The 26,084-nt window shown below is 44.4% G+C and overlaps 1 protein-coding gene and 1 long non-coding RNA gene across 6 annotated transcripts in view; one reads left to right on the forward strand and one right to left on the reverse strand.

Moving 5' to 3' along the window:
- LOC142566002 (uncharacterized) overlaps positions 1 to 26,084 on the forward strand; it is a 191,935-nt gene that overhangs the window by 100,618 nt on the left and 65,233 nt on the right. The gene's annotated exons all lie outside the window — the stretch shown is intronic.
- Positions 987 to 25,057, reverse strand: LOC142566101 (uncharacterized). The gene is made up of 3 exons (XR_012824967.1): positions 22,380 to 25,057; positions 21,324 to 21,462; positions 987 to 1,478 (listed from the first exon to the last, which is right to left on the reverse strand). It is a non-coding gene; the product is annotated as an uncharacterized LOC142566101 (long non-coding RNA).

Here is a 26,084-nt window from a genome sequence, read left to right on the forward strand (position 1 = left end):
TTGTGATTGTCTAAAAAAGCGCAACCAACGTTTCCAATTACAATGAACCAACTTGCTCAACAACGCATTCTGCTAAATGCCATCTATGTATGTTTCATCCGACCACAAGAACTGGGATGACGTACTGCCTTTTATCACATACGCGTTCAACACCACCAAGCACGAGACTACCGGCTATAGCCCTTTCTTCCTGCTGTATGCACGGCTACCCCGGTACACAATCGACACTGTTTTCCCTTTCTGTAGTCATGAAAATCCCACTGTCGCCGAGACTCTCTGCCTTGCCGAAGAAGCTCGTTGTATTGCTCTGTTGCGCACTTTGGCATCGCAGGACAGATCAAAAGCACGCTACGACATTCGCCACCATCCGGTAACCTATCGCCCTGGTGATTTAGTCTGGCTGTGGACACCAGTACGGAAACGCGGGTTATGCCAAAAGCTTTTGGCTACCTACGATGGACCGTTTGTTATTATTAACAGACTCACAGAAGTCACGTACAACATAGCTCGCCTCACGGCGAGTGGTAGAAGAGCTGCCAAGACACAAGTGGTCCATGTCGCCCGCTTGAAATTGTTCACGCCAAGACAAACAAATTGACTCGCCTGGCGGGCTTCGTCTGCGACGAGAGGAATGTTATGCATGAAGAAAACGAAGACCGGTGAACGTGCTTGTGGCCCCCCGAGGGAGGTAAGGAAGAAGAGAATGACGCTGAGTTGATCAACCAGCTGGCCGCTCTTGCGCTCACCTTCCCCTTCATCCGTAAGGGTTATAAAAGGTCTCCTTTGTGCGTAACAATATATATATATATATATATATATATATATATATATATATATATATATACCGTGGCATCCATTCCGTAGCTCTAATGCTCCATTGGTTATCTGCCCTAAGTTCAATAAGATGGAAAATTGGGCAAGTTGGTGAAGCTTCATGGTAGCTACTGCATAACAGATGCTGACAAAAGTAACAGAACAGCACAGGATGCAGCACTATCAAATGAAGTTTATTGGAAGAAAACAAACAATATATAACACACATCACGTGACCAACACCCGCCCCCCAGCATATGCAGATACATATCAAAACCTTGACATCACAGAATGCACATGTTTTGACGGCAACACACATGTCACGGCTGATTAATCAACGTAAAAAAACAATTACTAAGGCACAATGCAACTCAGTGGCTTTACTTAAGATTAAACACGGCAACCTCGCTATCTTGCAGCGAGATGGATGGCTGGCTAACACATAGTGAGCCTTTCTTTCTAATGTGATAAGCCTCCGTTAATTCATCTGAGAGCTTTTCACAGTGTGTGAACAGCAGAATAGTACTTTCAAAAACTGGATGACATCCCCTGTTGCAACAATGCACAGAAAGGTGTGAATGTGCAAAAACCCTTCAAAGAACTATAGTACTTCCTTAGTTGAATGTTTAAGCACCTTCCAGTCTGGCTGATATATATTTTGTAGGCTGCAAGAAAAAGGAATCGAATAAACAACATTTCGTGTGCAAGAGACAAACTGTATGCTATATTCCACTTTGCAGTCCCCCCTGTTCAGACACCCCTTGTAAGGAATGTGCTTGTTTATTGCTTCGCATATATCTTTCAACCCGGACTTGGTTCCCCCCGACTTTTTTCTGTTTCCACGCCTCAAAACACCCCTGAAAGGCAATCATTTTGGGACAGTGGACGTGATCAAAGCAGCTAGCACCGCAGCATTAAAGGGCATTCCGGAGGAGGAGTACCGCAATGCATTCGAGAGCTGGAAGTCTCGCTGGAGCTGATGTACTGACACAAAAGGAGAGTATTTTGAAGATTTTTGAACACTTTTTGTAACAATAAATTCAATAAATGATTTTTAATGGCCTTACTGACATTACTTTCAGGACAGACCTTGTACATGTACCTTGAAGGTATGTATGTGGAAAGCATTTCAACCTCTGCTTGCTTTTCTGGCATGGAATAAAACGGCCTTTTGTCTCTAAACCACTTACTTTTAAACTATTCCATTTGGTTCATTTTTATAACTTCTGCAGAGTTGCATCCACAATTTTCATAGTTAACAGGCTCCGTTTTCATTCTTGCTTCCTAAAGTATGCCCTCCTGTCATGCTAATTTGGAAGGCCTTCTGTTAGCAATGGGTATTGTATTTAAAGACTATCAGTGAATGTTGCACTAAGAAAACTATTCTTGGAGTAAATTATTCTTCAGCTTGATATCATGATACTGCTGCATGGTTGTTATTTAACTCTGCAAGAGAATGATCCTGCCATCCTACCAAGAGTGCATTTCATAGGTATTATTCTTTTTCTTTTGACATTAGTTTATGAGGCTCACAGATATGTATCTGTGTCAATAACACCTGACATCTAATTTTGTGCAACATGCACTATATTTAATCAGATAAAAGTTGCATGTTTTGTCTCTTGGACCAGTCTGCTCAGTGGTAGGAGGTCGAGACCACAAATGAGAATGGCTGGCCAAGAGCTGTGGTGTATGTCCCGTGTTATGCATCTGACAAGATTTCATGGTGGCAAGAAGACATGTCAGACACCATGTGATCTAATTATTGTGCACAGAGTTATCAGCATGATAATACCCTTAATGCTACTAAGAGTACCTCCAGCAGGCAGTCTATATGCTTATGCCTTTTTGTTGCTTATGGAAACAAAATACAACATCCTTTGAAGCATGCTCACTTGCTGTCTGATGCACGAAGTGAAGAACGCTGCCTTCTCTAAATTTATTAGCAACAAGAAAGCCACTCTGGAAGCAATTATATACATACACAGCAACACATACCAAAACCTACAAATGGGGGAAAAAAACACAAACTAAGCTAACGATGAAAGAAAGCAGACACCGAACAAGTGTTATATGTTACTCAAGTATGCACATTCAAGCTGAGTTACAGAGATAGATGGTCGCCTCCCGAACTCCTGTGCATGCATTTGGATATGTTAAGGCTCAACTACTCTGTGTATCATAACTATCCCCATGTTTGTGAAATCTGGTGCACAACTGCAAGAACGACGACGGCTTAACACGTGGTTCACCTTACAATGAGTTCTGTAAGGAAGATTCATCAACTCTTCCAGCCAATGTACACATTACCACATGAAAGAAGCAGTTTATAAACAGCACAACACCATACAACACAAATGATATATTTTCCAGGTGTCATTAAACTTACATCATTAAAGTACATTAGCTAGGGCTGGTGCACAATATATGCATATACTTTAAACAATCATAAATACGGCTGAACCTTGGAATATGATTGAATATTCTTGGAACAGCTTTGATGATACAAAAGTGAAGGCTTTGTTTTTGGCATCACCCACTGCAACTGGTTTCCTTCTTTTCTTTTTTCAATTGAAGCATTGGCAAGGTTTGTGCCATGCGCTTCGACTGTGATTCTTCCTTGTTCGCGCCTTTCAAAAGCGCACGGCGATGACGATAAAACAAGAAAATCGCCACAGTAACGCAGTGGCCCCTGCCCACTTTTTTATATTGGCCTCGAGCTCCACCACTGGAAAAGCTGGCGCCACCGTCGGCGTGACGTGCTAGGAGGGATCACGTGGACATAGCGGCCGCGTCGGCTGCTTCGGGAGCGCCGAAGCGAGCTGAAAACGAGTTTGAATTCCCTCGTACGCTGCGGTCCTCATTTAGTGGCGAAATTTTCCCGCTTCGAGTGTCTCCTTTACAAAGCTTGAAAGCACTACAATAGGTAGTGGCTGCCTTTGAAGGCGCGCAACATGGTAGGCTACTGCTCGGTGCCGCAGGGCCGGACGCACGTAACGGAGGCCGGTGTCAGCTTTATTCACACGTAGCCGCAGGACAAGAAGCTGCGTGAAGCTTGGCTCGCGAAACATAAAACCGGCAAACAGTCATCGGCTACAACTCGGGTGTGCAGCAAGCACAGACGCGAGGAAGATTTCTGCTACGGCGCCCGGTCTGCGATGTTCTGAAAACGCGCACTGAGACGCTCGCCCGAGTCTGCTGCACGACTAATGTTATGACGGTTTGGTTTATCAACTTGTCGATGCTATAGATACTGGCAAGTTCAGTGGAGTGGAAAGGCAGCAGTAAGAAGCACATTTAAAAAAAGCATGGCATATGGTCATGTTTGTGTTATGAATTAATGCACTGGATTACAAAAAAGGAGCAGCGGGAAATTGCACGCTGAGAACACCGATAAACATACAGTGCGACGCAACTCGAAAAATAATATTGAAAAGTCAAAGAATTTAGAAGCAGAAAAAAAGATTGAGTCGTCGTGACGGCACATCATAGTCCCTGTAGGCGTCGAAGTCTCTACAATGAAGTTATTTTTGAACAGCTCTGATAGCTGCCACGCAACAATGGTTGCTTGTATACTGTCAAATGCTCGTTTTCTGCGGCCTAAAGCTCATGGCACGGTGCGAGAACGCGCGCGCGGAGAAAGCGAAACAGTACGCAGACAAGCATGTAGACGCGCAGTCGGTCGCTGCGAATCTGCGCGATCGCTGCATTGAGGCTTCTTTCTATTACGCTCCATTTAGTTATACAAACACTATAAGAACATATTTCACATAGTTTGCTCTCAGTGTTTACCTACCTTTCACGCAAGAAGCCGGTTCGGGAGACTCCATCGCGGCGACCGCGCGCAGTGGCGTTCACTGTACGTATTCGGTAAAGAGATAGCGTCTGTAAACGATTGTGTGCTTTCAGTTTGCCCAAGATCATTATTTAGACAGTAAACAACTTCTCTCGTTTGGAAAGTACTTACGGAAATGTCCGGCAGAGCTCGCGCGTGGTGTTTTCAGTAAGCGCTGGCAGCAAAACCTATGAGGAGCGCGCCGCGTGATCCCTCATACTACGCCAGCGAGGCGCTTCCGATAGATGGTGACTCCGTAACTCCTCGCCGCCAATACTTTACCACAATACATTACGTATGCTTCACCGCACAACATGACTGTATTGCGGCAAAGCTGATTTTATGGAACTGGCATTATGTAACCGAACTTTTGTCATTCTGCTGCTCGCACGAGCATAAGCTCGCAAAACCACAAAACACAGACTTGGCTTGCTGCTGGTTGATTTTCTAGCTAACATTTCGAGACGCCCACGTTGTTTACACAAAAATCGGTGAAGTTTCTCGCGCTCGTACGCGCTTCAAAAGGCAGCGTGACCACTTATGATTAGGGCAGTCATAAGCAGCGACGAAATCCACACAAGGTATATCAACTTCCACAAAGCTACTGGGCAGCGCCATCAATAACTGGCACAGGCGCCACCCAGGAGCTGGCAAACGCTGCGATGACATCCACACAAACCACGTCACTTTCCACAAAGCTATTAGGCAGCACAATCAGTCACAGGCACAGGTGAAGTCCGCAAAACACTACAAAGGCAGAACTACTACGGCCACACTCAATCACTTCGCCACAAGCTCTCACATTTAACGACATCAAACAACCACAATCACTTCTCAACAGTCACGGGCACAGGCGAAGTCGCACGGGCAGAACGGAAGCATTGATTCAGAGCTCTCGTCGCGTTCATCGCTTTAGCGCCACCTATTCTTAACGGAACTCGACTGCAGAGATCACATGATGAAGCACCAGAAAAGTTACCTATGGTGCATGACTGCTCGTAGCCTTGCTCCGGTAGTAAAAAAGCACGGAAAAAGTGCTTCACACAACATCCACAGATGTTCTGTTGCAGAGGCAGTCATCCATCTTAATTCAGTCTTTGCAGTGTTGCTGCATCACCATTTGCTTAGCCTCCTATGCCCAAAATGTTGCCAAAAATAAAATAATCTGATTCACACGTTTTTCGCCATCCAAGCAGTGTTTACTGTCAATTATTATTGCTTTCTGCAACCTCACCTGTATGTTAACACTGGGCTATATGATAAGCTTACTAAAAGGTAAAACAGAATACTGGACGTTTATTTCCGTTTTTTTTTAGACATTAAAAGTTGGGTGTTTGAATATGAGCCACATTTTCAGAATGCTTGCACCGGAGATATCAACCATCGCTGAGACAGCTACCGCCTAATTGCCTAGCTAGCTGTAGGAAGAAGCTGTGGATCTGTTCATTGCTACCTTTTAAACAAGGGATCCAGTTATAAAACAAAGAGGGCAGGTATAAATAAACTATTCTGTATCATGTACATTTGCTCTCAATTCACATGCTTGTATAATGCTAGCTGCTAGGGTTTTAAAGAGAACTTCACAGAAAAACTTCATCGAGTACCTTCACATGACAGGAAAAAGGTACCTGTTGACCTGAATTTTCATGAACTCACCAGGAAGCAGATAAAGAACAGCCAAATGTTAAGATTGGTTGCAACTCACTAGAACTTATCAATATTACCAAAGAGTCATGCAACATAGCATATATGTTGCGTTGCATTACCACAAACATGGCTCCACACAATAATTTTGTTTGACAACATACAGGGTCCTTAATATTTGGCTGCGCGTGTTGAAAAAAAGAAATTGCATTCACCGCTGCACTGTTCTTGTTCAAATTTTGCAGAACAGTTGCATTTCAGCGTCGACTTCGTATAGCACTTGGCACAATTAATTGCCTGGCTTCCAAGAAAAAAGTGGAAATTTGTCTACGCTTATGGGGATACGAACTGCTGCTGCGACGGCGCAAGCATAAACTTGTGTCGCCACCTTTTGCCATCTGCAGAAAGCTGCGTTTCAGGGGAAGCAGTCGCCTGTTCCAGGAGCAGGCAACACGCGGCAGCCCAGAAGTCAACAACAATACAACAATATATCCTAGACGAAGATGAAAACAGACTGGAAGGAGAATCAGCAATAAATTACATCCGAAAAGTAACAGCCGAATCTTTCCAAGGCAATGACGAGGTTGTATTTGAAGAAAAAAAGAGCATGAAAGAGACCCAAGTGGAAAAGGAGCTGGTGCTGACAAATTTAAACTGGAAGAAAGGGGAAGAGAAAATTCCTAAGCGCACAGCCACAGGGCTAGACGAGGTTCCCGTTAGGCTGATAAATGAACTAAGACCAAAAAGTAAGGAAGCTCTAGTTAAAGCAGTGGAAAAAACTTTAAAAGATAGATGAATACCAGACAGTTGGCGACAAAGTAGAATGAATTTAATTTATAAAGGTAAGGGGGAGAAAGACAGCATTCACTCGTATAGGCCGTTGACCATTACATCGGTAATATACAGGCTAGCAATGCAGGCAATCAAATTAAAGCTTCAAGCATGGGCAGAGAATAATGGCATTTTGGGAGAGCTTCAGAATGGCTTTAGAATAGGTAGGCATTTGGATAATAACTTGTTTGTTCTTACTCAATGTATCGAAATATCAAAAGCAGAAGGCAGACCGTTGTATGTGGCCTTTTTGGACATTAAAGGAGCATACGACAACGTAGACCGCAACATTTTGTGGGATATTCTGGAAGGGGAAGGCTTAGGTAACGATTGTCTACAGCTTTTGAGAGAGATTTACCTAGAAAATACCGTTTGCGTTGAATGGGAAGGGATGAGAAACGCGGAGAAAGTTCAAATCAACAAGGGACTGAGGCAGGGGTGCCCTTTATCCCCACTGCTGTTTATGATGTACATGGTGAGGATGGAGAGGGCACTAGAAGGAAGTAATATCGGGTTTAATCTCTCATACAAACAGGCAGGTACAGTAATAGAGCAGCAACTCCCAGGTTTATTTTATGCGGACGACATTGTGTTGCTCCCTAACAAGCAAAGTGATTTGCAACGTCTAGCTAATATCTGTGGACAGGAAGGCAACAATTTAGGTTTGAAATTTAGGGTTATAAAATCAGGTGTTATGGTATTCAATGAAAACAGTGAACAGACAGTGGAGATACAGGGCCAAGAAATACCTCGGGTAACAGAATATAAATACCTTGGTACATGGATAAACGAAGGCAATGGATATATGGAAACACAGGAAAAAACCATAACAGTCAAGGGGAAGAGAAATGCAGCCATAATGAAGCACAGAGCGCTATGCGGATACAATAGGTACGAGGTCCTCCGAGGTATGTGGAAAGGGGTAATGGTTCCATGACTTACTTTTGGAAACGCGGTTGTTTGCGTTAAATCAGGGGTACAATCAGGGCTCGGCGGGAACCAAAGGTCAGTGGGTCGCCTCGCATTGGGCGCTCACGGGAAGACTACAAATGAAGCTGTGCAGGGGGATATGGGCTGGACTAGTTTTGAAGTGAGGGAAGCTCGCAGTAAAATTGAGTATGAAGAACGGCTGAGGAATATGGAAGAAAGTAAATGGGCTGGGAGAGTGTTCAGGTATCTGTACAGGAAAAACATTGATTCACAGTGGAGGAAAAGAACTAGGAAGCTTACCAGCAAGTATGTGGCTTGTAGGGTGAGCAACACAGCAACAAAGAAGGTCAAGCGGAAAGTCAGAGAGGCTGAAATAATCTCATGGGCGGCAATGGAAAAGAAACCTGCCATGAGTAACTAATTAAGAGGAAAGAACGAAATCAGGAAAGAAACCATTTATGATAACTCAAAGGGAAGCTCATTACTTTTCGAAGCGAGATCGGGATGCCTTAAAACACGCACCTATAAAGCGAGAAGCATGTGCTTGCTGCGGTAAAGCATGTTTTATTCGAATGTGAAGACATCTGCCCAGTGGTTAATTTAGGCACCACTGGCCTCACTGAAGCCCTATGGTTCAGCGGGAGCAGTGTTTTTGTAAAGCACACATGTCCGCAGTAGGCATTAGCAAGAGGCGATTGGAGGATTGGTGGAAGAGAAGTACGAAAACGCCAAAAGACGGAGACGTACAAAAGCGCAGTGCGCAATAGGGGATAAAAAGATTGGGCTGTGGGAGTTCGTGTTTTTTTGTTTTTTTGTTTATTGTTTAACCTAGGTAGGACATTAGGCAGTATAATAGCAAGAGCTTGGTGGCGCAACCCACCGATCCGTTCCAAAGGGGACGCTCATAACATCCATCCATCCCTCCCTGAAATACTGCTTTCTGAGATGACGGCAGAGGGCGACAAAAATCTGTGCCAGGCCCGGCTTTTTAGACACTATTTTTCCCATAGATGAAAACAGTGTAATGTTGTTTAATTAAAGGTGAGAAGCAGCAGATAAACAGCAGCCTAGAAGCAGCAAACAGCCCAAGCTCTCCTGCAAATCACAGCACAGGCCGTCATCGTCGTCTCCGAGCTGCTATCGGAAACACGAAGCGCGTCTGCTTCATTACATTGGCCCCGGGTGTGAAACGAAGCCATCCTGGCGATTCAGGATGGCTCCGTTTCAGGGAGCAGAGAAGATGAGGGTGTTGAAATAAGGCTTCAGCCGGCTAACATGCACTGTCTCGCGACCTTGACAACGAAGGTCCAGCGATGGTGTGACAGGCTCAACAATATAGTTCACAGGGGAGGAGGCGTCGATGATCCGTCGATTATCCGTCGATGATACCACGCAAGCAGTTTAGAAGAAAGGCCAGGCATGTGAGGCGGTATCGATAGCCAAACAAGGGAACCAGCAGGGAAGGTGGGCATGGCCTTATGACTGTCGCATCTTGTCTTTTAATTGACAGCCCTGATCCTCGCTGGTCAACGAACGAACCAGCTGGAGGCAATCTTCAGCGTATAGAGCGACTTCTGAAATAGTTGTGCACTCAGAAGCGTCAGGTCGGTAGGGCAGGATAGTATCCGGATGTCACGAAGGCTCACGCCCATACAAGAGAAAAAAGAAAAGGTGAAAAACCAGTGGGCGCTTGTGTCGCGGTGTTATAAGCGAAAGTAACAAATGGGAGTACATGTACATCCTCAACATGTCGCCCAGTGTTTGGTTGAAGCGCTCTGTGAGACCGTTCGTTTGGGGGTGATACGCGGTTGACTTACGGTGAATGATCTGGCACCCACGAAGGAGGGATTTGCTTCTGAGAAGAAGACACAGCCCTTATCGCTGAGTAGTTCTTGAGGAGCACTGTGGCGAAGGACGAAGTTGCGAAGAACGAACATTGCAATGTTGCGCGCGGTCGCGGCAGAAAGAGCCGCGGTCTCGGCCTAGTGCGTCATGTGATGGACGCCAATAATCCAGTGGTTTCCACATCCACTGCATGGGAGCAAGCCATAGAGGTCGATGCCTACTTGTTCGAACAGACGAGCAGGGCACGGTAGCGGCTGTAGTGGGCAGTAGGGCACAGTGGGGGAGTTTTGCTTTGTTGGCAGACGGTGCATGATTGAACGTACTGCTGCACAAACTGATACTTTCCACGCCAGTAATATCGTTGACGCAGCCTTGTGAAGGTTTTTAGGACACCAGCTAGGGTGCTTCGAGGGTCAACATGTAACTACGCTCACATATCGGAGCGCATGTGACGAGGGATAGCCAGAAGCCATTTTCGATTGTTAGGCATATATTTGCGGCGGTAGAGGGTGTTGTCTCGCACGGCAAAGTGGGCTGCTTGATGGCGTAGCGTCCGCGTTGAAGGAACAACCGATGGAGCGGTAAGGTAGTCAAGCAGCAGGGCAAGCGATGGGTCCTTGCGTTGCTTGGAGGGCATTTCAGTAGCTGTTAGTAGTGACGTGTCTGAGGTCAGAGAAGAAACGGAAAGAGAAGCCACATCAGGCGCCATCAGCGAGCGGGAGAGCGCGTCAGCATCAGAATGCTTTGAACCAGAGCGGTATACGGCACGAATGTCGTATTCCTGCAGGCGAAGCGCCCAACGGCCGAGATGGCCCATTGGGTCTTTCAAGGAGGAGAGCCAACAAAGGGCGTGATGGTCAGTGATGATGCTGAAAGGACGGCTGCAGAGATAGGGATGAAACTTGCCTAATGCCCAAATGATGGCCAAGCATTTCTTCTCTGTGACAGTGTAATTCTCTCAGCTTTTTTGAGGGTACAGCTGGCATAAGCCAAGACGTATTCTTCATTCGTGGCTTTTCGTTCGGCCAAGACAGCACCAAGGCTGACACCACTGGCATCAGTGTGAACCTCTGTCGGCACAGTTGGGTCGTAATGGCTAAGTATAGGCGGCGAAGTTAGCAACTCGCCTAACTTCTCAAAGGCTTCATCGCATGCTCATGACCACACGGAAATGCCTTTGCTTGCGGTAAGCAGCTTCGTCAAGTGTGCGATAATAAAGGCGAAGTTCCGCACGAAGCGTCGAAAATAAGAGCACAGGCCTATGAAACTTCGCAGGGCCTTGATAGATGTGGACTTCGGAAACTCGGCGACTGCGTGAAGCTTGCCGGGATCAGGAAGCATGCCGTCTTTCGAGACAATGTGACCCAAGACAATTAATTTTTGGGCAGTGAAACGGCACTTCTTGAGGTTGAGCTGTAGGCCAGCTGAAGTGAGACAGGTCAGGATGTCATGCAGATGGGCTATATGTGTAGGAAAATCCTGTGAGAAAACAACTATGTCATCCAGGTAACATAAACAAGTCTTCCACTTGTGTCCGCGAAGGATGGTATCAATCATGTGCTCGAAGGTAGCGGGAGCATTGCAGAGCCCGAAAGGCATAACGTTAAACTCGTACAGGCCATCAGGAGTGATGAAAGCTGTCTTTGGGCGGTCAGCCTCAGCCATGGGAACCTGCCAATAGCCAGAGCAGAGATCTAAAGACGAGAAGTATTCGGCACCTTGCAGAAAGTCAAGAGCATTGTCGATCCGAGGCAGTGGGTAAACGTCTTATCTTGTAAGGCTGTTTAGGTGGCTATAATCGATACAAAACTGAATGAGGCCATTATTTTTGTGCACTAGAACGACAGGTGACGACCATGCAATGGCTTTGAGAATGCTGAATGATGCTGCGCTGCAGCATGTCGTCTACTTGTTCCGTGATAACTCGGTGCTCCTCTGCGGAAATGCGATACGCACACTGTCGCAAGGGGGCATGGGAACTGGTGTCAATAGTATGAGAGACACTTGTCGTGCGACCCAAGGTTGATTCATTGCAGTTGACTGAAGAAACGAACTCGTTCAGTAGAGTAAGAAGTTGAGTGCAATGAGACGGCGAAAGGTCTGCGGCAATGGCGTTGTTGAAAACTGCTGAAGGCGGTGTTGATGAGACGGAAGTTATGGCGTCCAGATGTAAACGGGTGGCACCATCGTGAACATCAAGGTCTGCAATACACGTGACGGCTTGCACAAATCCTAAGGTCTCACCGCGCAGTACCGCTGGATACCGGTGCAGATTACAGATGGGTATCAAAGCGGATTCAGACCTAACAGTGAGAATGGCGAATGGGAGAAATAAGTCCTTGCAGTGAGCAAGCATGTCAGATGGTTTAACGCCACTGTTGAGCCTGGCATGGCAGTACATGACAAAATCACAAGCACCGACATCTCCTGAGATAGATCAGTATCTTCATCAACAAAGACTTTGTGAACATCGAGGTCGGCGCCGACCGATGGTGTGTCACATAGCGGCGAAAGGGCCACTTGCACGTGAGAACAATCGATGATGGTATTGTGACGTGACAGGAAGTCCCACCCGAGGATGACATCATGAGGAGAGGAGGGCAACACAAAAAACTCGATGACGTACAAAATGTCTTGGATGACTACACGGGCGGTGCAGAAAAGAAATAGTATTCTTAGATGGGCACATTGGGACTTTCCTGCGCTCTTAATGCACAAGTGGCCTTGCTATTTTTCGTCACTGCCTCGTGCACGATTTCTGAACGACTGTTCCTTGTTTTGCTATTTTGAAAAACCTTATAAATTCCCTGCTTTCACCAAATAAAGCCAGTCAGAAGTCTGCACTTTCTGTGTGTGTCTATGTTTCTGTTCACGTCCTGTCTTCCTCGCGCAGTATAAAATTTTGCTGAAGCTATGAACTGACTAGCCCAACGTTCTTAGACATGCTTCAGTTTCGCAGCCCCGCTTGGGAGGTGGCCATAGTGGTGGTCATGCGAACTAGTGGTGCTGCAATCACATCTTTCGTCATGTCTGCTGTGTCTGGTTTCGCTTCTGCTTTCACTTCTGCATTCATTTTGGTGGTTCTGTTTTGTCTGTCGCTACTGTGGTCATGTTATTGGTGTCGAGTGATGTGTGGTGGTTTCTTCCAGAGAAATGTTTAGCGCCGAAGTGTTTCGGCGTCTCATAACAGGAAGAAGTTTCTTATGTGGTTCTGCTTTGCCCACGGCTGCTCCAGCGGCCAGATGCAACGTGATGCTGGTGCTCACTATTCTTTTTTGCACCGTGACAATAGCAGAGAGTTTTATATATGAAAACACATGCTATGGTCACCATACGCATGCTGCGCCGAAAGAAAGAATGACTCACAGATAAATCTGATATGTGTGAAGGTCATGTTGAGGACGACAATCTATACTTCAATTCTTGTGAACAAATATATATTTATTCCTCGCGGGATATATGGACGCTGGTTTACGGGGCAATTCCGTGATTTAATTGTTCCCGGTCTTCACAAACGCATCTCGAAGCCAAGAAATGTGATGTAAAAACGAAGTTCGCCAATAGAAGGAGCTCGAGTGTCGGCAGGCACATTGGCAGAATCTTACAGGGATGCGCTTCATGCAGGTTTCAAACCAATTGTGCTTGGAATATTATTGTGCTTGCCTTCGAAATATGCGCTACTGGCTGTGGTCAACAAGCTCACGACGTGGTTTTGTCTTTTGTACTCTTGAAAAGTTGAATTTATTGAAGGCGACGCCACACAGCAGCGATATGTGGATTGTTTTACATGAGGCAACTCATAGAGAGAATCTTTTCAGTTATGGAAACTGTTGTCCGTGAAGAGTATCGCACCTAATTTGCTGCATGAAAAGCTACAACAAAATCTATGAAATCCTATTTAGAGCTGTTATAATAACCTCAAAAGCATAATTGAGATCATCTTCAGAGAAGCAGACGGCTTGAAAATTAAGCACGGCCCAGTGTGCATAACATCAAAACCAAAACAGCGAAAACAGCAAGACATAAGATCATATGTGCGCCACAAACAGTGTGTGTGTGTGTATATGTGGCGCACAGTACTTACAACAGCTTGTTAACATTATCTTTGCTGCAGAGGCAACTTTGTTCGAGCAAGCCTTCGAACACAACCCAAAAGCGACTACAGAAAGGCGTATGGGCAATATGATGAAGAAAAATGCCTGTGGCGTCAAATGCACGTGATTCTTAACCCCACAAGCCTCTTCCCAGAGATACGAGGTCATTCAAAACCATCCTGGGATATTTACCGTTATTTAACGCATACAGATTTAACATTTATTTGTCATACGCTTGACTGAATCCTGCTTCCAGCGATTTATTCTGGAAGGTCCCGGTCAGGCTGGAGAAACGGTGTGTGAATGCTTGCATTTGTATGTGATGATTTGTAATAGTTGACACGACTTCTCAAGTTTTATATAATCATGTGCATGCACATGACAACTAATCACAAAGAACCCTGACCATGAGAAGGAAATTCACAGAAGAATAAAAGTGGGTTGGATTGCATATGGCAGACATTGTGAGCTGATCCTGACTGGAAGCTTACTGTTATCATTGAAAAGGAAGGTATACAATCCGTGCATTTTATCGGTGCTGACATATGGGGCAGAGACTTGGAAACTGACAAAAAAGCTTGAGAACAAGTTAAAGACCGCACAAAGAGCGGTAGAACAAAGAATGCTAGGCATAACTTTAAGAGACAGAAAGAGAGCGGTTTGGATCAGAGAGCAAATGGGTATAGATGATATTCTAATAGACATTAAGAGAAAAACATGGCACTGGGCAGGTCATGTAATGCGCAGATTAGATAACCATTGTACCATTAGGGTAACAGAATGGGTACCAAGAGAAGAGAAGCGCAGTAGAGGACGGCAGAAGACTAGGTGGTGCGATGAAATTAGGAAATTTGCAGGTGCTAGTTGGAATCGGTTGGTGCAGGACAGGGGTAATTGGACATCGCAGGAAGAAGCCTTCGTCCTGCAGTGGACATAAAATAGGTTGCTGCTGATTATGATAATGATGCACTTGACAAAAAATAAGATAAAAAAGGAATAATAAGACGACCATTTACAAAGCCCGTGCACGTGACCCACCAGAAAAAAAAAAAAAAAGACCAAGATCACTTTGAAAAAAGGTTGCTCGAGTAAATAAAATCCGTCGCAATGTTTGCATTGCCAATTTTTCTTGTAGAAAATAAAACGCTTGACCCATGAAAGTTCAGTTGTCGAATCGGTTCTTGCCACTTCCTGCCGATCACATCGAACATGCACCTTTTTTATATACGTGAGTGACATGTCAAAATTGTATGCACAATTAAATTAGCTTTATTATAAGCGGAACAGATGGCGGGTGGAGAAATTCACCGAGACCATTCAGTTTCCAGATAGAAGAAGTTTCGTTTGTCACAGCAAGTATGCAGAAACTTCGCTGGAGTTGTCTAAGTATGCATATATAAGTATACCCCAAATTTCAAGTTGACTCGTCCCTACTATAGGCTTCCCCATGCATTTTCTATGCAGCGCTATGTATCCCTATGGGTAGGCATAAATGTGATCTGCAGCTAAATATTTTGACAGAATTACCTGTCTGGTTGGCAAATTGATTAAGCTAGAATACCCCCTGAAGAAGGAGCCGAATAGGCTCCAAAAGTCAGGCTTATAAAATTCACTTATTTGGTTGGAGTCAGTATGAAAGTCCTAATAAATCTGATCATATGGGCTTTCTTCCTTATGATTTTTTTCTCAATTTTTCCTTTACTGCTTGTAAAGCTGCCAATCATGTACATTTACACTATTATAACGATTAAATGTGTTAACTTTGCAAAGGCGTCTTTGGTGCAGATACAAGGCATTACACTTTTCACGTGACAGATTTTGCCTGGATACTCGCCAAAGAATGAGAGGTGGTTAGCTTGCCATGAGAGGAACAGCATTTGGTGCACTCTACAATCTCTAGCTGTGCACCATATGTTCTTAATACTGCTGATTATATAAACAGGTGCTCGTATTTATTAGGCATTCTGAAAATGCTGCCAGAAAAAAAAAAAACGCTGACTAGGCCAGTGCAGTGCTTCTAACTAGGAAAAGTTGGTGCGAAAGCAGAATTGTCGCGCCCAACCGCTCATTTGCGTAGTACAGGTTCAGGATCGAGACGCCACCAAGACGTGTATTTCGAGGTCGGTACAGGGCAAAATTTTTGTTTGTATTAACCTTGGCATAAAAATATGAGCGGGCAGCTAAACTACATTCACTACCGAGCAAGCAGTACAGGTCAGGTGGAGCAAACGACGCATCACAACAATCAGAGTAGACGAAGCACCGTGCGTGAAGGGAGACGCAACTGCAAGACACACTGATACAGATGCACAGGCACAGTGAAGTCCCTGTTACTTAAGCAGAGCAGGTTTGTCACAAAACTCAGAATGTTTATCTAAAGTACATTTACCGATGGACAAGTGACACAGGCAAGCTGGTGCAAACAACACATCGCAGCAGGAGCAGACGACACGAGGCGTGTGACGAAAAATGGGACTGCAGCGCCAGTAGTTCCAGTGACAGCTGCTGCAGCCACGCCAGCCAGTTGGCTTGTATACGGAGCTGAGAAACTGAAGTAGACTAAGAACGTTGGAGCCTAAGCCTAACAACATGCCTTCAGTATACAGCTGGGCTTGTTGGTAAAGATACACAATGCCAGCTCAAGTGACCAGCGTGTGTATCTGCTTTTCTGTGTTCTCGATGTGGCTCAGCCTTGAGTGCACGTGTAGTTTCAATACTGGCTACTATATTTAAACTACTAACATAGTTTCTATCTTCGACTTAAAGCTAAATAGAGTACCTCATACTACATTCTGAACATTTGCTGCAGTGTAGCAGGATTTCTGTCTATTGTACTGGCCTCTACCACCAAATGCCTGAGAAATTAAAGAGTTATGTAGACCCCAAATACTGTGGGGATTTATGTTACAGGAAACATTTTGCAGGTAAATGGCTATGTAGCATTGGTTTAGGTTCTGCCAAACATTGCAGTGTTGACCATAGTGTTTGTGTATGGTGAGTGATTGCATGTATGACAAGCTTTGTAAGGAGAGTACGAAGGCAAAGGCATGGTCATAATATGAAGGTTTCTTTGCCTCTTCCCACCTACTTTGTGGTGGCTGCTGTTTTGCAGAGTGGAAAACCTAGCTGATGCCATATATGCAAATGGGTATGTGCCTATATTTCTTGGCCCATCTCCTAGAATGGGTATGTGTCAATGGAACACAAGAAGTGTACAAGCGTTATATGTAGTATTAAGATAAGTGTCATACCTCTCTGTGCATACGCCTCTTGTCAACATTCTCCACTCAACAAGCACAACAGCTACAGGCAATGAGGTGGCTTCGCTACATAACATGCTTAAATTGTGACATCTGCTACTGCTAGCTCGCCAAGGCAAATATGCTTTCCATCATTTGTAGCAACTCCCAAAGGTGGTGAAGTCTAACAAAACATCTCAAATTCCTGCCACAAAGGAAGAATGGGAGAGAGCGGCATGCTCTCTTTGATAAGCAGCTTGTATGTGCACACATGCTCTGACACATGCACTGTAATACAGATGACAGTATCCTATGCACACAGCTATTCATTGGCGAGCAAGAAGTACGTGCACAACAGTGACCAAATGGTTAGAGTGCCAGGTTGTTATGCTGGGAGACAGATTCACCCAGTTAAAAAAAACAATTGGATGCTCACTGTCAGACATATTTTTGTTTTCAATGTAATTGACCGAAATGAATCAGGACATAAAATTGCCTACTGCAAGGTGCTGGGTATGAACAAAGAATTCTTTGCATTAAAAATGCCCAAATCTAGCACATGCAATATTTAGAGAGAGAGAGAGAGCAAATGATAAATGAAAGGTAGGGAGGTTAACCAGGACTGAGCCCGGTTGGCTACCCTACACTGGGGAAAGGGAAACGGGAAATGCTTTGTTGTGCATCACATCGCAACTGCGGTAGCTTTGCCACAAGGTTGACGTGTATACCAGTAAAGAGCATTCCAACAATGGCGGCTTTTCCACATAACCAAGGTGCATTGCAGAGCAGCACAATGCAACAGCTGTGGCTTCTGCACAAAGCTAATGTGCATAATGCTGCACGATGGAGTATGTTTTTAACAGACACAACATAGAGGCTGTTTGCATGCACTTCAAGTATTTTATGAGCAGCTAAAGTGGTTGTGAATGTTGTGACCATGATGCTTTTACTTTTCACACTGCAGAATGCCTATTTCTACATTATGCTAGGGCAAATAAGTAGCTTTTTATTCTCAACACCTTTTAAACAGTGCGGTGTTATCATGACCACATTATAGTAGAGAAAATATGAAAAATTAGTACAACTCAATAACTCAGCTCAATAAGTGTTGCTTTTAGGATCACTGAAAATCATATCAAGAAGCTTTGAGAACTGTCTCCTACTGAGTGCACATAACATTTCCAAATGGTGGGCTCAAAATGCTCAAACTACAGTCACAGGATGCATTCTTAGTCTTGCCCAAAATATGGGTCATGACCTTGAGACAGCCTACATCAGATTCAGCTTGCAGTTGTGAAGTGGCTTGGGAAGTTCACAAATAGATGTGAAATTATTTTAAAGTTCAGGCTATAGTTTGTACCCGCAGTTGTACCTGCTCATAGAACAACTGGTGCTGTATAGCATACTTGTGATAAAAACACTTCTCCAATAGAAAAGCACTCCTTTTTGTGCAGCGTCCATGACTGTCTATCAGACCTGATAGACAGTCACGAGATCATGAAAAAAAGTCTGAGACTGTTGAGACCAATTTCCTTGAGGCAAGGATCTCAAGTTTAGCATTGAGTCAGTTTGGTCACCAGGAACAGTTATTCCTACTTACACACGCCTATTTGGTTTTTTCATCTAGTTTCAGGTCCAACGAAATCACTGCCATCAGATAGCTGTTAAATAATATGGTGGCATCAATTTTTTAAATAATCATTCGAGCATTGAAATCTAAAAACTTGCAGCAGAGTGAAAGGCCAGAAGGACAAGGGAAGAGAAGGGAGGCATCACGTTTTAACGTTAGTGGGTTGCAATCACGTTTTAACATTAGTGGGTTGCAGTGTAACAGAAATTGGCAAGCACAAATTGAGCGATGAGGTCACTGGATGCAGGAAAAGCAGATTTAGTTGAAAACAGCAGCCTGTAAGGAAGAGCGGGAACAAGAATTCTTTGTGATGCTTGGTCTACATCACTGTTTTATTTACCATCGGTGATGATGAACATGCCAGAGGCAAAGCATATGCTATGCCTCCTTTTGCATTGCCTGCGCAATTGTTACTAAAACCATTTGTGAAAAAGCATGCCAGCAATAATTCAGAATTGAGCACCATGTGTGTCCTAAAGCATCACACATCATAGCCACAAGAATGTTCATTGACTGTCAGACGTAACCTGAACAATGACGACACATCTATAGCGGCTTAACGTTGGAAGGAAGATGCACTTAGCTACCGCATTTATGGCAACCCAACCGAAATCTCGAGCATCCTCATAAGAACAAGCGAAAAGGCACTCAATGTGCACATGGTTGCAATGCCCAATATATCATTTATGTTATGCTTTGTTTGATACATCAAAATTGTGATTTAAGCATGAGAAACACAGGTGCCTATAGTCGTGTTTTTTCTATGCTCGAGCGAGTTCTCCATTGTGGATAGCTTAGCAAACTAATTACTACTTAATTACTATGCAGCGACAAAGACAGGCACCAACAAAGGATGTGAAACAAAACAGTTGTTGGTGCTCGTACTCACTCTGCTTGGCCATTGACCAAGCCCCTTTTGTGAATCTTTATTACTGGTATAAATAACGCTTGGAGCTAAATTCGTGCTCACATTTGGTGGGTTTGCTGATTGTACTTTTCAACCTGGAACTCTGTATGCAGACTCTACCTCCAGCCTTGGCTATGCCTGATGATAAGGGACAGCAAGATGCTACCTCATCCCCAGATGTCACCTCTTATGGCATGTGAAGGCAATGAGACTGCACTGTATTCAGCGGCACTGACAGCCATGATGTAGAGGACTGGCTTTCCCCCTATGTACAACACATGACATATCAGCAGAATAAGAACAAGGAAATGCCCCGCACATGTGCATGGCACTAAACTGGACACACTACCTGCTGTATTCAAGAGAGAATTAGGGAGAATGAGCTTCACTTCACTCTTGAGCACCTACCTACAACTGGTTTTATGGGCACAGCATTAAAGCTGCGATTGAGGTAATGCCTAACACCACATGGTATACAGAACACAATATGTCAACATAGAGAAACCAAACAATTGCACACACAACTTCTCACCGAAATAGACACAACACCTGCTTTATGTTGCATCTGAGCTGAAATGGGCGAATCCCAAACATCTGAAAGCATTAGCTGCTACGAGAGAACCAGTGAGGCTAATCTGGTGAGCTATGCATGCATCTGTAGCCTAGTGGGTAAAGAATCGGGCTGCTGCACTAGGGACCCTGATTCACGGCCCGCCATCAGACACGTCACAATTATTATTGAGGCTACCTGGCTAGACATGGAAAGAAACCAGGAGAGGGATCATGATAATGCATTGCATTAGGAGACAACGGAGCTGAACCCACGTTTTCTACCGTGTGCTTGTGATGCTATACCAAGTCAGCTACAGTGGCAGTTGTCTTAATGTCCATTTTCTTGGATAGCTGTGCATGTGTACTAAACACAGTCCTGGGACTGTTAGGCGGCAGCACTCACAGTCATGATGGCAGATGTGAAGTACCCTTTAAAACACCCACATTACATAGCACATGATCTTAGAAGCAAGCTACTGGCCAATAAGCACTTGTTTTCTACCGTGAGACGCCAAGGCTGCCAAAATCGAGACATTTGTATTTTATGAGCGATAAAAATCGGGGGAATGACGGGGCTCAATTTTTTTTTTATAGCAAGCATGTGATGGCAACAGACAATGAAGCAACAGTGGCTGTATAGAAAAATGGGCTAGAGCTGACGACAATCATTGGCAGCTCAGAATATAATTCTTTCTCTACAATTTATTGCCTCAAGGCATCTGGAAGCAAATTTTCTGGATTATTCTTCTACTATGTCTTTCGTGACTTCAATTTTAAATGTGTGTGATACTTCGTGGCAACTTAGAACATTTAAATAGTAAACATTTAAATGGTTAAGCATCTCCATTGCTTAAATTTGTGGACAAGCTTTGCCACCTTTCCAGAACAATAATTATCCGGTGTCATACATCATTCAAACCACTACTAATTAAATCTACCTTTAGATGAGCAGTACCTGCATTAGACGCAGCAGCATACCCTTTTAGCAAATGGATATACATACCATGCTCAGACTGAGCAAACCAAACAAACCAACAGCGACCAGCACTTGCGTCCATTTGTCTTCAATGAGGCAGAGACCAGGCCAGGTCTCGATAAAGTTACAACAAATATAAGGTGCAGGCAGAGGAAATAAGCAGAAGCTGTAAAGACAGCAGCAAAGTGAAACAAATTAGACAAATTTGCACACAGCCAGCGATTTGGGCCGAGGCCAATAACAACGTTACTGCCACAATTAGAAGCGAATGCTCCTCATGCAACAAGAAAAAACATGTTTTAGCTGTAAACAACACGAGTGCATGGAGTTGTTTGATATATTAAAAACAGCACAGACAACAATTAAAGCAGACACACTACTTGTGTCATTTGCCACCTTGCTGTTTTTACAATGTTGATCATAGTTGCAAAGCGACGCACATGATCTACAAATGAAAGCAACAAACGTACATAAAAAGCTTGGTAAGTCTATTCATACACTCATATATATGTTTAATTTTGAAAGTTCCCATAAAAGCGACAGCAGCAGTATAGTGGGTTCGTTTACCATCTTGCCCATAATGTACACGTTGTATTATTTAACTCTCTGGCTCATGAAAGAACTAAGAAGCTTTAAGTGAAGCAAATATGCTTTCGTTATCTCACTGCAACAAATGAAAGCCTCTGACGCCGGGGCACCCCTACCGCGCTCGGCGCAAGCAGTGAGAAAGGTAATTAAATACAGCCACGTGTTGCATGGGGAAATAAGAGGCCCATAGCGCAGTCATCCTATAGAGATGGAGAAGAAAAGACCTACGCACAAGGTAAATATCACAGGACGACATTCACACTTGTCGAGTACAGGCATTGCTGACGTGTGGAATCTGCCGCCGTTCTTTTTACATCGATGCAACGCGTACGAACTGCAGTTAAATCGTTAAAGGCAGGAACGACTCAATTATCCTGCTATCACTGAGAGACCTGCGGCAACTGCGTTCCTTTGAATTTCAAGATCACATCTACCATAGCTCGAATGCACAACCGGTTTTTACAAGTGTGAGCAGGAGAACAGGTAATCACTCACCTTTGCTCCAAGTGCGTCGCGGTAGCACCAGCAGCTGGGCAACAAATGTCATCAAGCCCTGGCCCACCTGCGGTGCCCACAGCTTCTAAACATGCCCAGAAGGCAGTGATTACAGTGACAGGGCCCGGCACTTTAACATCTGCACTATGGCACCTTAACACCTACACTACAGTGACAGGGCCCAGCTGCATTGAAGCTTCATTCTGTTATACTCTGTTTGATTGCATACGAAAGCGGGCATTAAGAATCATGACGCACTCGAGAACCGATACACCCAGCAGACCACTGTTCAGTCAACTAAACATATTGCCATTCGATCTTATGCGTGAGCACAAAACAGCTAACTACGTAAACAGCTGTTGTGAAAATGCAATCATCCTTTCCCTGTGTCCACATTTTTTTCATCATCACGTTCTACCAGAAATACTGCCGCTGGAAATTTCAACCTGCCTCCTGTACATAATGTATATAGCAAAACACTACTTGAATTTGTTGTAGTTAAGACATGGAACAATATACCATCAAAAATGAAAGAAACCGAAAATTTAGGCAAGGCACTAAAATAATATTTATTAGCTATAAACCACTGATTAGGTGCCTGTATTCTTGCTTGGCATTCTGTTCTTTGTGGTTTGATAATTTACGTAACTGGCGATAATTTTTATGCATGCTGTAAAAAAAATTCTTTTTTTGTGTGTTTTTAATGTGCTAATGTGTTGCATTCATCCTCTCTATTGATCCCCCTATGCATGTGCCGAATGTCTATTATATTTCGCATCCGGACCCACCCACTAGCCAGCGGCTATTGGGTCCAACAGTCTTTTGCGTATGCACTGTAACACACATGATGGTAAGAATAAAGGAAGAGAGAAAGAAAGTTAGCTGCAATGGAAAGGGAATGGTAAAAAGCATTTAAAAAAAATATGCAGATCCCACGCACTGTGGGAATCGATGTAAGCGAAGCTTTCCGTGCTGGATGCTTTGATTGATAATAATTAACGACAATGTTGCTGGCTAAAGCACAAGAGTGGTGAGTTGATGTTAAACATTACCTTGTGTGCACCACTGCTGTTTGCATAGTACACAGAACACACAGGGAGAGGTGTTTGCTTGAGGCGTTGTTGTACACCATATTTTATAACCTCTGAGAGGGTTGCGCATTGTCATTTTTTCACATGGCACACTGAATTCTGGCAGAAGTATTAAACTTGAATTGGATTACGGGGCTGTAAAGGCAAAAACCACACTCAGATTATGAGGCAAGCCATAGTGGTGGACTCTGGATTAATTTTGACGCTGTGATGTTTTTTAATGTGTCCCAAAATCTAAGTGCACGTGCATTTTCTATTTCGCCCCCGTCGAAATGCGGCTGCCGCAATTGGGATCAAATCCACAACCTCTAGCAATGCCATAGCCGCAAAGCTTACGCGGTGGGCGCAGGAGTGTTGATTTGACGGTCGACCGCTTCCGTAGTGTCTCCTGGACCCTGCAGTGCGCTTTAATTAATGCGGCTCTGCTTCTGCAGCCCTGCATAATTTGTCCGCTTGACATATTTGCATGGCGCTTATTTTTCAGAAATAGCAGCAACGTACTGTACGTGTGCCTTGCACTTAAGCTTATCCTGTTTCCGTGCAACCGCTGCCGTATAGTAGTGGGGTTTTCTTGCCTTCTTACGTCACCTCCCCCCTCTCTTATATGGGAGCTGCCTCTTCACCTCCCTCTCCTTCTCCTCTTTACAGTTCTATGTGCGTCACCTCTGGCCTTGCAAGTTAGTAAAAAGGGAAGCGTGGCAGTTTCTGCAATGCTTCTGAGGGAAGTCACGGATAATTACAGCTGTCAAGCAGCTAATGTAGGGACGGCCAGGGGGCTCCAGAGGACATTGTGGACATTTGACGCGGTGGGATGAAAACGAGTTTCTCCCGTCGCCTTTCCTCTCTTACAAGCGCCTGTCATCTATATACAAGCTCTGTAGCACCCCCCGACGTGGTATGCGCGACAGCAGCAGCAGTGGGAAAGTCGAAGGAAGAGGCAAAGAAAGCTTCGCTTTAAAAAAGGCATGGCATATGTTCATGATTGTGTAGCACCAGACAATGAATATTGTGCTGGATTAAGAAAAAGAAGCAGCCGGTAATTGCTCGCTTAGAAGACCGATAAACATACAGTGCGATGCAACTTGAGAAATAATGATATTGAAGCTTCCAAGACTTAAGAATAAAAGAAAAAGAAAAGACTGAATCGTCGCGACGGCACATCACAAGTCACCGTAGGCGTCGAAGTCTCTAGCTGTAATGAAATTATTTTTGAACAGCTTTGATAGTGTCCATGAAACAATGGTTGCTTGCGTACTGTCAAATGCTCATATGCTGCAGCATAAAGCTCACGACATGGCGCGAAAATGCGCCCGCAGCGAAAGCGAAACATTGTGCGCGGATATGCATGCAGACGCACAGTCGGTCACTGGGAACTCGTGCGATCGCTGCATTGAAGCTTCATTCTGTTATGCACCATTTGGTTACACAGACAGTCCACTATAAGCAAATATTTCACATAGTTTTCTCTCAGCGAGTGCCTACCTTTCACGCAATAAACCAGTTCGGGGGAATCGATCGCGGCGACCACGCGCAGTGTCTCAGCTTACTGTACGTATTAGGTAAATAGATAGCATCTGTAAACCATTCTGTGCTTTCTGTTTGTCCAAGATTATTATTTTTACAGTAAAATACTTGTGTCATGTCGAAAGTGCTTGCAAAAATGTCCAGGAGGGCTCCTGCGTAGTATCTTTATTTAGCGCTGACAGCCAAACTCGGCCAAACCTATGCGGAGCGCATTATCCTTCAGACTATGCAAGTGAGGTGCTTCCCGCAGATGGTGACTCCGTAAGTCCTCGCCCCCATAGAGTTTTCTGGCGCTGTTTCGCTGTGGTACAGTGTACTAGAGAAGGGTAGCTGTGGTATGGTCCCTAGAATATTGGCTAGTCTGCCGTCCATGCGGCACTGCTCCGTATGAAGCGGGTGGGACGCTTTCTGAATGAGAGTGCAGAGGGTGCTGCGAGCAGTCCTAGTGCTACGCTCTTCACTGTCGTTTGCTTGGCGGCCTGCATGCACCGCGGCGGTTTGGCGCGGGTGGGCTTCATCTTCTGCGTCTCCAGTTTTTCACGAAGTCTCCCGGTAATAAAAGGAGAGCAAAGAAAGAAAAGCTAGAATATTTGAAAATGAAAAGACGAAAATAATTGCATTTCGGCAAGTGCGTTACATCGGGAATGCACGCTTAGCAGCCTTGGTAATTGTCTTTTTTTTACATAATTTATTTTCTTATTCCCGAACCTTATGCCATTTCATTGGATGTTGTAATAAATGTAAACAAATTACAGCATATAAGTTTATAAGTTGTTTTGACTGTGTGCTTCATTACTTGCGCGGGATTATCGCGCAGTGGAACGTGCTTCCACAATTTTATCTATTGTCGAAACATATTCGGGGGCTCTCCTTGACCATGCGCGATATCAACTTTACATGTCGCGTCATTTCGTTGCATCACATCAGCAGCGCATGCTTCGCAAATGATATTTTTCTTCGTTTTGTTTACTATTGCCGTTTGCAATTTGATCTATTCTTATGAGTTCATATTTGTTCTCACTGTTCTTGCTCCCCCTTAACTGGAAGTGCTCTCTTTTTGTCTTGTATAGGTTTTGAACGAACTTGGGGT

This window comes from Dermacentor variabilis, unplaced genomic scaffold (genome assembly GCF_050947875.1).
Source record: "Dermacentor variabilis isolate Ectoservices unplaced genomic scaffold, ASM5094787v1 scaffold_12, whole genome shotgun sequence".
In the NCBI taxonomy this organism is placed as follows: Eukaryota; Metazoa; Arthropoda; class Arachnida; order Ixodida; family Ixodidae; genus Dermacentor; species Dermacentor variabilis.